The sequence below is a fragment of the Protopterus annectens genome, chromosome 1.part2 (genome assembly GCF_019279795.1).
Source record: "Protopterus annectens isolate FY-2018-M chromosome 1.part2, PAN1.0, whole genome shotgun sequence".
In the NCBI taxonomy this organism is placed as follows: Eukaryota; Metazoa; Chordata; order Ceratodontiformes; family Protopteridae; genus Protopterus; species Protopterus annectens.
The window spans coordinates 312728158-312745104 of record NC_056727.1 but is presented as its reverse complement, the minus strand read 5'-3'; positions in this window follow the sequence as shown (position 1 = coordinate 312745104).

Here is a 16947-nt window from a genome sequence, read left to right as displayed (position 1 = left end):
ATAGCACAGATTAAGCTGCATTGTCCAAGGCCAAAAATACAGCTTCCATGGGACCCAATAATATCCCTGGCTGTGTTCTACCTGAACTACAAAGTGAACTGGCACCACATCTGTGTGCCCTGTTCAGTCACAGCCTCACCTCAGGCTTTGTTCCTACAAATGGTACACTGCTACAATCATCTCTCTCCATAAAGGGGATGTGACTACAGACCCCGGGAATTATCACTCCATTAGCCTGATGAGTCTGCTATGTAAAGCTATGGAGTGCATCATCATGGACATGATTAACAAAGCTATAGGAAATCACCAAACCCTAGACCCCACACAATTTGGTTTTGTGAAAGGGAGATCATGCCTGCTCAACCTGGTTGAATTCTTTGAGTCAGTCACCAGGGCTGTGGATGAAGGTAAGGCAATGCATACAGCCTACCAAATATCTGGCCAAGACCTTTGATACCATTTCTCACTTGGGAATTATTGATAAACTCATCAAACTAGGCATCAACCCCTATATTACTAGGTGGGTTGCAAATTGGCTCACAGATAGAACACACAGTGTGAAAGTAGCAGACTCCAAGTCAGACTGCTGACCAGTCATGAGTAGAGTCCCATAGGGATCGGCCCTGGGCCCTCTCCTGTTCGGCATCTACTTCTCAGAAGTCCAGGCCAGGCCAACATAAAGGGACTCTGGATGACCAAGTTCGGAGATGACTGCAAGCTGGGAGCCATTATTAACTCCCCAAGTGATGCAGACATCCTACAGAAAGCCTCACTGAGACCAATGACTGGTGTCAAAACCATGGCCTTAAGCCTAATGCCAAAATATGCGTCATCATCCCCTTTGGTAAAAACTCAGTTTCCACTAATTATCACATCGATGGGAGCCCACTGAACACTGAAGGCGTTATAAGAGATCTGGGGATACAGGTTGACAGTAACCTCTCCTTCAACCAGCACATTGCCACTGTGGTCAGAAAGTCCTTCTGTGTGGCACATCTCATTACCAAGGGTTTTGCATCCAGGAAGAAAGAGGTCATCGTCTCTCTCTCTCTCTACTCTTCCCTCATTAGACCAATCATTGAGTATACTGCCCCATTTGGCATGTACCTCACTAGACATCTGCAACAGCTGGAGAGGCCACAGAAGTACCTCACAAAGAGGATCCTAGGCATTAAACACATGTCCTACATGGACAGTCTCAAATGACTCCAGCTATTCTCTGCCTCATATCACCTATTTAGAGGCGATCTCTGCATGACTTACAAAGCCATGTCTGACCCAGCTCTGTTAGAAATGCTACATCTAAAGAAATCCTAATCCCTCCACACCACACACTCCAGAGACCTCAACCTCATTACCACAATCAATAGAATATGCTGGAGGGACAGGTTCCTTACCCAGAGACTGCCCATGCTCTAGAATAGACTTCCCATACATGTCAAGCAGAGCACCTCACTGTTCCTCTTCAAGAGAAATCTTGATGAGTGGACAGGTAATAGAAAGTTCACCCCAGGGATCACTCCAGTGGCTCTACTTGATAGAGGAACTGGGAACTAACATGCCAGGGCACTCCTATGGGATAGGCTTGCCATTAGCCTAGTACACACCTAAGAGTTATGTGTAATAATATTATTGTACTAATTAAAATCATAAAATGGCACTTAGCACTTGGTCTACATAGTTCTTATGTTATTAATTTTCTTTTTTCTGTTACGTTTTTAATGTGTTAAAAAAGTGGTAATCTGTATGTACATGTTGAAGAGCATATATATATAGCTATAGATATATAGCTACACATACATGAAAGGTCAAATAAAAATATTGGGAAAAAATCTGTTTAGACAGTAATGCCACAAGAGTGTAGACCACAAACCTCCCTAATGTAAAACAACTGGTTTGGAGCCCAAGTGCTTAAACCAGAGCAAAGACACTTAAAATAACAGGCATAATAAGCCTTCACCAGCAATTCCTAGATCAGGAAGGTGGAGGCTACCATCTTCTCTCACAAGCATGCAGACCACAAACCTTTTTAATGTAAAATAACTGGTTTGGAGCCCAAGTGCTTAAATAACAACAAAGACACTTAGAATAACAGGCACAAAAGCCTTCACCAGCAATTTCCAGCTGAGAAGGGTGGAGGCTACCCTCTTGTCCCACAAGAGACCACAAACCTACTTAAATAACTGGACTGGAGCCCAAGCACTTAAACCAGAACTAAGACACTTTTAGAATAGCAGGCACAATAAGCCTTAGACCAACAATTCCCAACTCAAAAGGATGCATACCTCTCAACTTCTTAGAGCAAGAAATCTGGACAAAGCCATAAAAAAGTGGGACAAAGGCCGAAACATAGGGACTCTTTTTAAATATTGCTCTTATAAAGTTAGAAAGTTGATAGAATAATAGGTTTTGCATTAACATGAATTTTCTGAAGGGTAGGAAGTCAAACTCAAATATCTGTCATTATTTTCCAACTTTAGTCTTTAGTAATTTGCCACTAATTTGCCAGAAAACCACAATTTTATAAAAAATGGACCAAATATTTGTGGTAAAAATCTGGACATTCTGTGGAAATCTGTACAGTTGAGAGGTATGGAAGGATGTAAGCTCTCTCTCCTGTTACAAGAGAGTAGACCACAAAAATTCCTTATGTAAGATAATTAGTTTGAAGCCCAAGTGCTTAAAACAAAGCTAAGAGGCTTAGGGATGGGTCAGAGATGGAGGTAATGTTGGACCAGTTTGCAATGGTAAGATCATTTTGAAGGGCTTGAATGTATCTAGGGTTGTTTTGCACAGATGAAAATGGAGATGGGAGTGGATTTAGAAGGTGAATTAATTGAAAAACAGAATCCAGTTTTTGCTGATGGAAGGGGAAGTACTTGAACTGTGGACAGGTTTGGACAATTGCTTAATTATAAGATCAATTAGAGAGTGGTTACCTGTTTTGAGGTTGGGTCTGGGGACTTTTTGAACAACTGTGAAGGCCCAAGATGGTTATCAGACCTATAACTTCTGTAATAAGGAAAAGTATACTGGAAGGTTTGGAAGGTGCAATATATTGCCTAGGACAAGTTTGATTTTATGGGGTTACTTGGAGAAAGATGTAAATTATGGCTAAACTTAAAATAGAATTGTTTGGATATAAGACAGATGAGGTCATGGTGGGCAGAGAAGTGCACTGTCCTACCATTATCACTTTTAGATTATTTTTATTAGGGAGTAGAGTAGATCCTCCAATTTGATTGCCAGATGGTGCATTAAAGGAGAGGTTGTATTCTGAAAAGTGGTGTCTAAGGTTTGGTGTGTCGTTTTTCTGATCCATGACTTGGTAATAGCAAGGAAGTCAGAGTTGTGGTCTCCAAGGAATGTTTCTAGTTGTTTGTTTGTTTCTATGACTGGCATGAGGGTTCCTTTAATGATAAGTGGGAAAAGTGAGATAAAAGGTAATAATTTGTAATGGGGTGGAGGGAGGGAGGGTTGGTAGAGTAGGTATCTATGGATAAAAACATCCAATATTATGATAAGTATGGGACAGAGTCACCAGCTAACATTCTGGATGGTAATCATGAGAAAATATTATGGTGTATGATGGCTCTGAAGAGAGACCTGGACCTAATTACAACATCCAGTTTCAAATATTTGCAAAAAATATGCACAGATGCTCAGATGGCGGCTGCATGAATACAACCTAATGTTGAATTTTTAAAGAAAGCAGAGGAAGTAATAACGGTCCTGGTTGAATCAGCCTTTGGGTTACATGGAAGAGATTTATCAAAGTATAAATGTAGGAGATGCAATTGGAAAGCCATCTGGATATGGTAACTTTAGACACTTTGCCCCAATTAGATTTAGAAAAGGCAACAAATATCTAATCTTGCTATCTAATTTGGTTTGTACATTGTAGACAATTTCAATTTCCATACAAAGGTACTCTCCTCTGTTAGAACATGATGTAGGGAAAAAAAGGTTCATTTATAGTAGATTCTGTGGCCTCCTTAAGTACAAAAGATGGATTCATACACAAAGAATCCTGATACTTACGGAAGACTAAAAAGAGGTTTTGCAATATGAAGCTTAGAGCTATGAAATCCTTCTGGTTGAAGTAATAGCCTAGCCACAAGGACGATAGTTTTTCAGGATGAAAATTTGAGGTCTGCTAAAAGTATTGGCTCAAAAGGAAGAAAAGTTAATTTTTTAAGACAGCATTGAGATCCCGAGATTAATAGGAAGCTGAAGTAAGAAAGTGGACTTTAAAAGTGCTCCGCAAATCCTTTAGGAGGAAAGTGACTGAAAATTAACTACTCCACAATCAATCACCAACTCCCTTCACAGCCATTCAATGTATTTGTTCCTATTATTGGGGTGAAATTTGGCCAGGATGGATCATCATTCAGACAACCATCAGAGCTGGCTCAAAGTTTTCTCCTTTTTTATTTGCTTTGACCCAAACACACGCACTTAGCAGGAAGTATGGGAAGGGCAAGCAATGGATTGACAATGGAAGATGTTCTGTTACTTCTGCAAGGGGCGTTTTGTCTAGACATCCCTGCCCCACCCCACAGGCATGAGCTCCCCAGTCTCCATTAGCAAGTCTGTATTGCCGAGTGTGCCCTTAAGTGTGTGGAGCCCCTTCCTCCCCTGGGATAAGTGAGTAGGCATGTTGAGTCACTCATCCTGCATCTCTGCCTGGCTTCCCCAGTGCAAGGGCTGCTCATCAAAGTGAAAATTAGACTACTGCCAAATTAACTTTTATGACAGAAGAGGACTAAACAGATTTGGAAAGAGGTCAGCCTTCATTATGTAGTCCAAAGGAGATATTTTTACCATTTGCTTTTACACAGCTTATGTGTAGATGTTTTCTGGGAAGCTGTGATGATCTGGATCACTCTTGAAGGGGGATTAAAGTCCATGATATTAATGGAACTGAAGAAACCATGCAGTCACTTGAGGTGATGTTATGTTTGAGTGAGGCCTGACAGAAAATGGAAGAGAGAATCTGGTGTGGAACAGAGCAGCAGATGGACTTGCTTAAGGTGAGGCCATATCAGGGAAAACCACAATTGTCATAGAGATAATAGGGCTATAAGGATGACTATTGTTCCACAAAAGTTTTCTTTCTGAATGTATTTCGTCAATGCAAAGTGCGGGAAAGGCATAAAGATGACCCAAGAGCCAACGGTAGTGAACAGCATCCTTTGAGTAATGCTCCTGGAAACATGCCCACATGGCTCAACCAGCACCCAGCCCTACAAACTAGTGCCCCACACCCCACCTAATTTGCTGGGTTCCTGCAGACAGTATCCAATTTGCACTCACTCTCCCCACCCCAGTTCTTCAAGAAAACAGAAAAGAAAAAAGGCCACTCCTTCTACTGGCACACAAACCAGGTGGTTCAAGGCTCCCGAGAGCACCCCAGCACTACCAGGTTATACCTCATACCATGCTTTTCGGCCCCAAAACTTGGACCGAACCACAAAAGGAGGGGGAGTATCAATATTCGTCAAAGATACCCACACCTCCAGGTTGGTGGCACAGCACGAAGCATCAGAGACTATCCATGTGCAACTAACTGTGGGTAAAACTGCCTTCCAGTTTATAGCCTGCTACAGACCACCCTCCCAAATACAGAAACCCCACTTGGCCTTCCTGAGAATACTGGAAAATATGAAGGTCTCTCCAAACACCATTATATTGGGCGACTTCAACTACCCAAACACAGACTGGGAGCATTACTCTAGCTCCAACACCCTAGCCCAAAGGTTCCTAGAATTTATAAACTCAAATGCTATGGAACAACTTGTTACCACTCCCACAAGAGGGGAAAACATACTGGACCTGATCATCATCAACATGGGGACACTATGCTCCAGACCAGAAGTGTATCCCTCACTGGTAAGATCAGACCATAAACTAATCTCACTGGATATTCACATCCCGACCCCACCCCCTGCCCAGAAAACCACAGTGAAAACTTCTCTAAAGCAAATTTCACACGCCTCAAAACTGAGGCGAAATCCCTCAAAGCCCCCGGGCCTGTGGAAAATACGGCCCAGACCGCAGAATCCTTTATAAACGCATTCTATGAACACCTTCAGGAATGCATGGATCATGCAATCCCAAATAAAACCAAGACCCAATCCTCCAAAGGCAGACGTCCTGTCTGGTGGACCCCAGCCATAAACAAACTATACAATAGAAGGAGGAAGCTACTAGATGATAGAGCAAAATCCCAAAAGGGAAGGCATCTCTGATCAGTATTAGCAAAAAACTACGGGCACTCATAAAATCGTCTAAGGCCAGCTTCGAGAGAAAAATTGCACAGGACACTAAGGATAATCACAAGGCTTTCTTTAGTTATGTTAGGAACCTGGGTGGGAATTCCCAGATATGCTCAGAATTAGTCCAAAATGACAAAAAAATACACCGAGCCCACAGACATTGCCAGCATCCTAGCTGACAGGTTCAGTGCAAACTTCTCCCCGCTCTCCCCACCAAAAGGGCAAATATCTATCCCAACAGAGTGCTGCGCCCGTGACATCTCAGATGCTCAGGTAAGAGCCACCCTCTCCAAAGCAAAAACACAGCATCAATGGGACCAGATGGTGTCCCGGCTGCGTCCTACATGAACTCCAAGAAGAGCTAAACCCAAACATAAAACTACTGTTCAATCTTAGCCTTACTACAGGATATGTACCCAAAGAGTGGTGTACAGCAACAGTGGTCCCTCTCCACAAAGGTGGTGCCTCAACGGATCCTGGAAACTATCGCCCCATAAGCCTGACTAGCTTGGTCTGCAAAGCTATGGAAAGGATCATCATGGACCTCATAAATAAAGATATTGGGGACCTACAGACACTGGATCCTACCCAGTTTGGCTTTGTTAAGGGCAGATCCTGCCTCTTAAACCTGGTCGATTTCTTTGAAACAGTCACCAAGGCCATTGACGAGGGGAAGGTGGTCCACACAGCATACCTGGACCTCGCAAAAGCCTTCGATACAATACCCCACTCGGGCATTATAGATAAGCTCACCAGCTTAAATATAAACCCCTATGTCACTAGATGGGTTGCAAACTGGCTCAAGGACAGAACCCACATGGTTAGAATTGCTGGAGCCATGTCAGACTCCAAACCAGTTACAAGTGGCGTCCCACAAGGCTCAGTCCTGGGACCTCTCTTGTTCGGTATATATTTCTCGGCGGTACAGGCCAACAGGGAAGGACTGTGGCTGACCAAGTTCGCAGATGACTGCAAACTGGGCACCATAATCAACTCTCCAGCCGACACAAGCATCCTCCAAAAGGGCCTCATAGAAACAGACAACTGGTGCCAGAGCCATGGCCTCAAGCTAAACGCCAAAAAGTGTATAGTCATCCCCTTTGGCAAAAACAAAGTGCCCACAAATTACCACATAGGTGGTAATCCATTAAGTACAGAAGAAGTCATTAGGGACCTGGGGACCCAAGTTGATAGCAATCTCTCATTTGACAACCACGTGGCCAAAGTGGTTAGAAAAACCTTTTATATAGCCCACCTAATCATGAAGGGACTCACATCTAGATCAGGGGAGGTCATCGTACCTCTTTACTCATCCCTCATCAGGCCCATAATTGAGTACAATGCCCCTTTTGGGATGTACCTTACCAGACACCTGCAGCAACTGGAAAGACCCCAAAAGTACCTCACCAAGAGGATCAAAGGTCTCAAACAGATGCCATATGCTGCCCGGTTAAAGAAACTCCAGCTCTACTCAGTGGCATACCGCCTGCTCAGAAGCGATCTGTGCCTGACGATAAAGCCATGTCCAACCCGAATTAATGGACATGCTGCACCTCAGAAAATCCAAATCCCATCGAGCTACGCTCAGAGACTTGAACCTCAGCACTGAAATAAATAGGACATGCTGGAGGGACAGATTCATAACCCAGAGGCTCCCTTCACTCTGGAATAAAATCCCAGTCCAAGTTAGGCAGAGTCCCACATTGACTCTCTTCAAGAGGAATCTTGATGAGTGGATGGGAGATCGTAGGTTTACCCCGGCTATCACTTCTGTGTCACTGTTAGACAGAGGCACAGTATACTAACCTCAAAAAAAGGCATAGCAAAATTAATTTAAAATGGGTGGCGAAAGCCAAACACACTCTGGCTAGGCTTATAAATGCCCTAGGGCAGATAGCCTAGTATGAACCTATGAACCTATGAACATGGCCCTACTCTCTCCTGTCGCAGCCAATCAGGTCAAATTTCTGTGCCCTGCCCCTGACTCTACTGCTTCTATTATTTTAGTTATAAAAATATATATATATGTGTGTGTGAGTCTATGTATATCTGATGAAGCTCTGACAAGATTGAAAGTGCTCATCTTTTGTTTTTACTTAATAAACCATGGGTTAAACAAGCAATACCAGCTGGAATTTAGTTTTCTTGTTTTTAGTAAGAATGCAAGGTGATGTTTAACACAGATCTTACATCAGTATTTATGACAGTTTATTTGAGCAAGACGTATGCTGCTATTGTTCCTGTACAACTGGCCTTCTATATTTTTGTTTTATATATATATATATATATGTGTGTGTGTGTGTGTGTGTGTGTGTGTGTGTGTGTGTGTATATATATATATATATATATATATATATATCTAGGTCCCCTTCATATGGGCACAAAACCTGTTTGGTGGGTATGGTTAAATAACGATTCTAGATGGCCTTATAAGTCATGTTACATGCTATTTAGAAGGCATCCTGGGATATTGTCTGGGCCCTTTGATGCAGTGTCCTTAGCCTTAGAGCATCGAGGACCTTTTCTTTAGTGATAGTAAGGGAAGATGGATTTGATGGTATTTCCTGAGAAGAGGTTGAGGATGAGAGAGGGGTAAAGTTAAGCTGAATTTATCAGTCAATAGGTTTTCTATATCTTCTGGCTCATTAACAATGAGCTCTGCACAAATCTGTGCATTGCCTTTGAGGTTTTGACCATAGCTGAAGTACGCCTTGTAGTTGTCCTTGACTGGAGAAGCCAAATTTCCCACAAATTTGGCTTTGTAGACTATTAGCCCTCTTGAGTTATTTGTTTAGTTTGATGAGAACACTTTTATCCTGCTGGATGCTACACCTCCTGATTTTGCCATAGTTTTTCTTAATTCTGGGATAGTCTGTTGATGATGTGATTCCAACAGGATGGCTTGTTTTATTTTTCCATTTAGTTTTCTACTTATTCTTGGTAGGTACAGCTACCTCTATGCTGCTATTAATATGCTTGTATAGAGTTCCTGTGAACAGTTCTGCATAGGCAGCAGTTTTCTCAGGGTTTATGGGGCTTGCAATTTTGCCAGGTTATCAGTTAATACTAGGAAGATGACCTTAGAGCAGTTCCTGAACATTCCAGGGTTAGCTGGCATTCTGGGTTTAATTACTTTAAAGATGACCATTTTGTGGTCTGACCTTACCAGAGAGAACATTACACTAGGGGGTGTGCAGCTCTCATATTAGTGAGGACCAAATCCAGAATGGTTGCGTCTCTGGTTGGGATACTGTCAATCACCATTGCAAATAAGAAAGGGCTCAGAGCTGATCATTGGTGTAATCCCACCTCCATCTTAAACGTATCTGTCACTCCCACCGCAGTCCTCACCAATGTCACACTACCCGCGTACATATCCTGTACCACTCTTACATACTTCTCTGCTACTCCCGACTTCCTCATACAATACCACAACTCCTCTCTAGGTACCCTGTTATATGCTTTCTCTAAGTCCACAAAGACACAGTGCAACTCCTCTTGACCTTCTCTGTACTTCATCAACACTCAGAACAAACATCGCATCTGTAGTGCTCTTTCCTGGCATGAACCCATATTTCACATATATTGCTATATATCATATAATCTAAGCAACATTACATAAATTATTCAATTCCTGCCCCCCTTTTTTAAACAAGAAACATCTTTATTAAACCATCACTTATGACATAAGCAATCATACATTTATATAAATGAAAACAAACCACACCAACATAATCCTAGTTGCATTTTGCATCACAAACCATACTGACTCACTCCCAGTTGCAAACATTATAATCACATATAATCTACCCAATCATTTTCAGTCCAACATTACATAGCTCATTTAAGTTCTGTCCTTCTAAACCTCATTCCTCTCCTGTATGTATTGTTCCCACAATTCCCATTTTTCCTATGTAGTTTGCTCCTACCCTTTTCTAAAACTCTGAATTCCAGCTGTTTTACCTCTGTTACTATATTCACTACTTCTAATATAGTTGATATAGATTTAGATTTCCATTTTCTAGTAATTGCTTTTTTGGTAGCCACCATAATTAGACACAGCAAGGCCTTACCATGTTTAGGCAATTACGATTCTGTATCATAACAAAAACATAAGAGAAAGTACTGTTGCTAATAATGAAAGGCTAGCTCTTAAAAAAACTTTGAAAAGATAAGACTAGAAGGGTAATGACAGCTGCTACAGGAGGGGGAACCTTAGTAATGGAGACTACAGACTACAGAGACTAAGAATGAATTTATGTTAAAATCCCACATTTACTACAGCAAAGTAGATTTGGGTACTACTGAATCTGTCTTTAACAATATCTGTGGAATACTGGAAATGCTGCAGCAATCAACTGTATGATTTTCTCATTCCCGTCACCCTAAGATACCATCATTCTTGGTATCCCACAGTCACATAAGAACATCAAGGATCCTCCATACAGACTGGTATTTGCCAGTGATGCAACCATCACTGTGCTGATTGTTATATATTTAGAGGTCACCATCAAGTCACTATCAGGCTTGCACTAAATTACTTGTGCTGGATACACAGGATTTCCTACAAATAAATCAAGGAAATCAATGTCCAACAAGACACCCTGTTAGTCACAATAGACATAGAAGCACAATATATGGTGTTACAACACAGTTATTGTATCAAAGCAGTATTGAATATGCCTTTAAAAACAGCAGGAGGTTTTCTAAAAGAAATTGAAAAGACCATTAAACTGTTACAAACCCCTGTTGCAGAGCAACAATTACTTTGATTTCAACAACTGTTACCAACAGACAACCGGAATAGCAATGGGAGCAGTGATGACTCCAAGTCGAGCTGATGTAGTGCTAGACAAGTGGAAAACAGAGAAGGTCTATAACGTGGATTTTTATCCTAACATTGCCTGTTACCTTTACGGCCGCCACAGTGGTGCAGCGGTAAGCATTGTCGCCTCACAGCAAGAGGTTCTCCGGTTTGATCTTCAGCTGGGGTGCCTTCTGTGTGGAGTCTGCATGTCCTCCCTGTGGTTGTGTGGGTTTCCTCCGGGTGCTCCTATTTCCTCCCACATCCCAAAGACATGCTGTAGATGGATTGGAAGCTCTAAATTGGCCTTAGGCATAAGTGTGTGCATGTGTGTGCCTTCCATGAAAGGTTAGGCGCCTGGCTGGCAACTTGACACCGTAAAAACTCTACTGCTAATCATGAGCAGACAGGTGATCCACTGTGGCGACCCCTAATTGGGAAAAGCGAAAAAGAATGAAGAAGATTTCTTGTTACCTTTGCTTTATTGAGAACGTCTATCATATGAACAGGCAAGGAAGGTCAGCTCCTGGAGTTCTTTGACTACATCAACGATTTCACTGACTTTCTCAGATTTACCACACACTATAGCAAAGAAAAAGTAGATTTCCTGGGTATTACCATCAGTAAAAGAGAGACAGATGAAAACTTATTAACAACCTGTTCAGGAAAAGGACAAGTTAATATGCTTTTACATGCTGTCAGCATGCATACCCACATCACAAAACATAATGCAATAAAGACAAAGATATGCGCATAGCAAGAGTTTCAAAAGAGATGAATAATTATTGTGAATCTTAACCTATAAAGAGACTTTTCAGCTCATGGCTATGAAGCAAGACTACTGCACTTCATAATAGGTCCCATTAGAAATAATAAAATCCAGGGAGACCTGACTGCTTTTGAACCTATTAACAATCATCACCTGGGCTTTGCCAACCTTTACAAAGACCCCAAAAATTATGCAAAAAAATATGGCATGGCTCTTGACCATTCATCTATCTGTAAGATTCTGAAGGAAAACTGGGACATTATCAACAGTAACAAAAAATTGTCAAAATCTTAGATCTTGAGTCTAACATGGACACAATGGAACCCAAAGAAAAATGGGACTTTCAAATGTGAAGCTCAAAAATGCTCCTTCTATGAACATATGAGAAACACGGACCATTTAATTTGATCAAGTACTAAGAAAAAATACTACAGCAAGTGTGAAGCTGAATGTAACTCTGAAATGTTTGTTTACAAAGCTCAGTGCACAAAATGTAAAGCATTCTACATTGGGTGAACCATTAACAGACTAAAAATAAATATGTCCCATTGCTTTTCTGATATTAGACATAGGATTAGTAAAAATGCTCTAGCAAAACATTCCATTGAGAAGACAGATCACTTTAGGTTTAAATTTCATGTCTTTGACAAAATTGTGGGCTTGCCTCTGGATGAGAATAAGAATGCACCCTTAGAAAAAAAGATGGAATGGCAAGTCACGTTGAATGCATAGAATAAACCATGCCTCAGCTTCAGGTGCTCAATCAAGAGGGCCCTTCAACTCAAAAAAAAAAAATGTAACCATAAGACATTCTATTCATTCAAACAGAAAATCACACTCACCCAAAACAGCTTTTTGTGATGGCAAATTGTATTTTTAATGTTTGATTTTCTGATTGTTATAGGTTTCCTTTCTAATGCCCTAGTTCTGGTAATCTGAAGAAGCTTTGGTTCAGGAGTAGAACTTTTACTTTAAAACTGGATGGATTTTTCAGTTAGTTAACTCTGACCCCATGAAAAAGGGTACTCATTTTACTATTTGATTCACTCCACTTTAATTTCAGATAGCGTCATTATATAGCTAGATGACACTGGATAAAAGAGGGAACCCTTGATTCACTGTTTATGTTGACTCCGACACACGTTGTTCCCATAAACCTGCAAAAGTAAATGGATTTTCAATGGCAAAAAATGTTCTAAGATTTATTTAACTAGATTTTTTTTCCATTTTTATAACATTGTCGATTAATTTTTTTTCCTTAACAAGGAGATGGATGTGAATAACAGTCTAACCAATCTATGACTCATATTCTAATTAGGGACTTATCATCCCTCCCAATCAGCTGGTCTGACTATTAGCCAATCAATAACTCTTATTGCATTTATGGACTTGGCCTCCCCTCCAATCAACTGGCCCAAATATTAGCCAATCCATAATTCTTATTCTAATTAGGAATTTGACCTCTCCTCCAAGCAGCAGACCCAACTATAAGTCAATCAAAAGGGCTGTTTTCCACCACACCTCCTTGCTTAGAGTTATTTAAACAGCTAAAACTGTAATGTTTTTTGTTCCAGGAATAAACATTGCAGTTGATGAAGTCTGACAGATGAAAGCACTCATTACTTTGAATAAACAGGATAACTTAAGGCTCAAAGAAGGAATACTTCATGTTTTACTTCCTTGATTTTGAGAATGTGTACATTCTACTCTGGTTAGCGGTCTGCCTGGAAAATAACTGTAGGAATGCAATAGTGGATTAACATGCTTTTCCTTTTGGTTTTACTTGTCTGTATAGTAATTTATCTGTATATGTGGAAGGCATTATAGTCTTGCACTACCGGTGTGCTCTGTGGCTTTAAACCATGCCTCAGTGAGTGCACAAATGTTAGCATTGTCTAGGGTGAGGAGAGCCTGTAGGTAGTGGAGTTTCTTGTTTAGACTCCTAGCATTGAGCAGTAACACCTTTAAATTGTCTTGGTTTTGATTTGCTATGTCAGAAGTACTTTCAGTTTGGCATTGACTAAGAAGGCATAATAGGGTAAGACAATGTTTTAACTAATATTTGAAGGCCTAGAGGGGAGAGGTGCAGAGGATAACTGTCAAAGCAGCATGGTCTGCTGACAATCTCCTTCCATGCTGAAAAATATTGCATCCCTTTAAAATGATATCAGAAATTAAGCCGATTATTAAAGTCTGTCATCTTATGTTTGTATTATGGCATTATTCTTGCAGAAGGTAAAATGTCACTCAGTGCTAGGCACATAGCCCAGAACACACATTCTGAGAGCTCATTGATGTCTCTCTTCATACATTCTAGAGAGGCATGTCTCAGGTCATTTACATCCACTGGCCTATGACTGAGTCATACTGGTACTTGTGGTCCAATGACCTAAGTGCATGCATAATGTGGTGATTCCTGGCCTATGATAAGCATGACTGTTACTTTCTCCTTACTTAGCCTGGTGAGAGGAACATCAGTGTGTCGCACAATGGAGTCTCCAATGACCAGAATGTTGGATTGTGTGGTGGCTTACCTTGTTGGTTTAGAAGTAGAGGCTCCATAAGATGTGGCTGCATGAGTTGAGGTGAGTGTTGTTTTGAAAGCGTGCACTTGGGGCTATTGAGGGCATTTGTAGTGTACACTTCTTCTAGGAGGTTTTTTGGGTTTAGGAAGGTTGCATTTAAGTGTGTGAACATAAGCATATGTGGTCTATGTAAATGGTTTGTACTGTGTACAATGGGTGCAGCGTATGTACTATTGACAATCTGAATGGCATTAGGAGTGTTTTTATGTAACAGCTTTGACTCTAGCAACATTATGTGAATACATTCTTCACATACCTTATCAGTTTGAGAATTAGTTGGTTGTCAGTAAACATAAGGCAATTTCTTCATTGCCTCAGGATGCCCATATCCACCAATCTGATAATGGAGATAGTGGGAAAGATCATATCCATGGCAACAAGCCCTTTTTTATTGATTAGATGATTGCAGTGAGGATATAAAGTAATGTCTGGAGTATCTGGTTTGCAACTCTGGGGTCAGTGCTTGAAACTGCAAACTAGTCGCCCTGTGTGGAGATAGGTATTAGAGAACTGGCATGGGTGCTTTTATAGGAAAAATGTCAACTCAAGGTATCTGCATCTATACAGGTCACTGCCAAACAGTTGAGGGGCAACTACTAAAGTAGACTCTGATGATTTATGGACAACATATTAAGGGAGATATTCAGAAGATAGGACAGACAGTAGCTAATCAAGCAGTGCTTTCTGAAAATAAAGAATTAGCTTTGTCAAGAATGATGAATAGTTGGAATTCACCTAATTAGCTCCTACCTGGTTTCTGCTAGTGCTGGTCTCACCACAGCTTCACACTGCTGGGATACAATGCCTCTTTGCTTCTTCTCTCACTAGAGGCAAAACAGTAGCACCAATCCCAAGATGAGAAACATGCCACAGACTCTTTTGTGATCAACAGTCTTGTGCCAGACGATGCAGGGGTCTGTAGATTTGTTGTAGCCTTTTTCTGATAGATAGTTTGAATAGCAACCAGACCAATCAAGGTCTGCCCAATCATAGACTGTCAGGAATCAATACCCTCTGCTACTCTCTCACTGGGAGCAAAATATGCACAATTTCCAAGCTGACACTTGTGAAGCAGTTTCAGGATTTCTGGCGATCAGCAGTCTCCAGGAAATAATGTGCTTATGTTCCTTCTCTCACTAGCAGCAAAATAGAAGCACTAATCCCAAGATGACTACTGAGAGGCAAAATGCAGGCTTTCCAATAATTGGTGCTCTTGGACAAGATGCTGCAGAATTTAAAGGTTAAATAGAAAAATGGGTTAATATCCTAAGTGCTGCAGTGTGCCCTAAGCAGTTAGGTATGAAAGATGGAGTAACTCAAGCATTGGCAATCTAAGGGGTGAGCCAATAATTTTAAAAGAACAAGATAGATTGAATGGGGTGGGCACTTAGTATTCTGGCTCTATGGAACACAGTGAGATGGCCACTTAGTATTCTGGCTGTATGAAATACAGTGGGATAGCCAATACATTTAAATAGCTGAAAGGGAGTGATTTCACTCTCCTTAGTGATTTTGGTATACAGGTAGACATTCTCCAGGTCAAGCAAGCATATCCAATACCCTCCCTGAAGACAGGAAAGGATGAACTGCATTGCAATCATTCAAAAGCTTTTTTTTGATGCCTTGTATTAGGCCACTGATGTCCAGTACTGTCATGAGGTCTTTTGATTTCTTGGGAACTAAAAGAACTTTGAGTAAACCCTGGACCCTCTATAGTGTGCCAGAACCTCTTTGATGGTTCTTTTGAGTAGAAGGTTTGAGACCACTTTTTTCATAATACAATCTCCCAGAGCCATCTGTCCCATGTGATGTCCATCCACGCAGTCTGCTGCAGGAAGAGATGTCCCCTTACTGGCTTCAGAGAGAAAGAGCTGGAAAAGATCATACTGATACTGCTGCTAACATCCTTGAAAGGGATCAAAGAATCTCTGATTGTCAGAAGCACCTCTGCCTCTAGGGTGGTACATAATGAAGAATCACCCATGTCCTCTATGGGAGCTCCTGTATCGAAAGTGGACAAAAGACTGTGAGCCTCTTTGAATCACAAGTTCTCAGGACTCTTTTGATCTCTTGAACAGGACCTTTGAGGAGTGGAGAACTTGACTTCCACAACAAACAATCTCTTGTAATTTTGTTCAATTCTTTCTAACTTCTCTTTTACTCTGGGTCTGAAAGGAAATGACCCATCAATATGGGCATTGATGAAAGATGCCTCAAAGTTCCCTGCAAAGTCACATAGACAGAGCTAGGCCTGTTCCTGCAGCTCTAACCTTTCCTTCAGCCAAATTATGCAACAAGTTTGTGGAGACAGTTGAAGTATTATGCATAGCAGACACCTGTCTCCACTGTCTGTCAGATAGCACTGATCATCTCGTCCTTAGGATCTGCTCAGCTAGATCATGCTGAAACGTGTTCATATGCATCAGATAATTTAAGGCTCTGATGGCAAACGTACCTATCATGTAGGTCCATTTCCCCTTTGTTCATGGTACTGAAATGCTTATCAGGTGG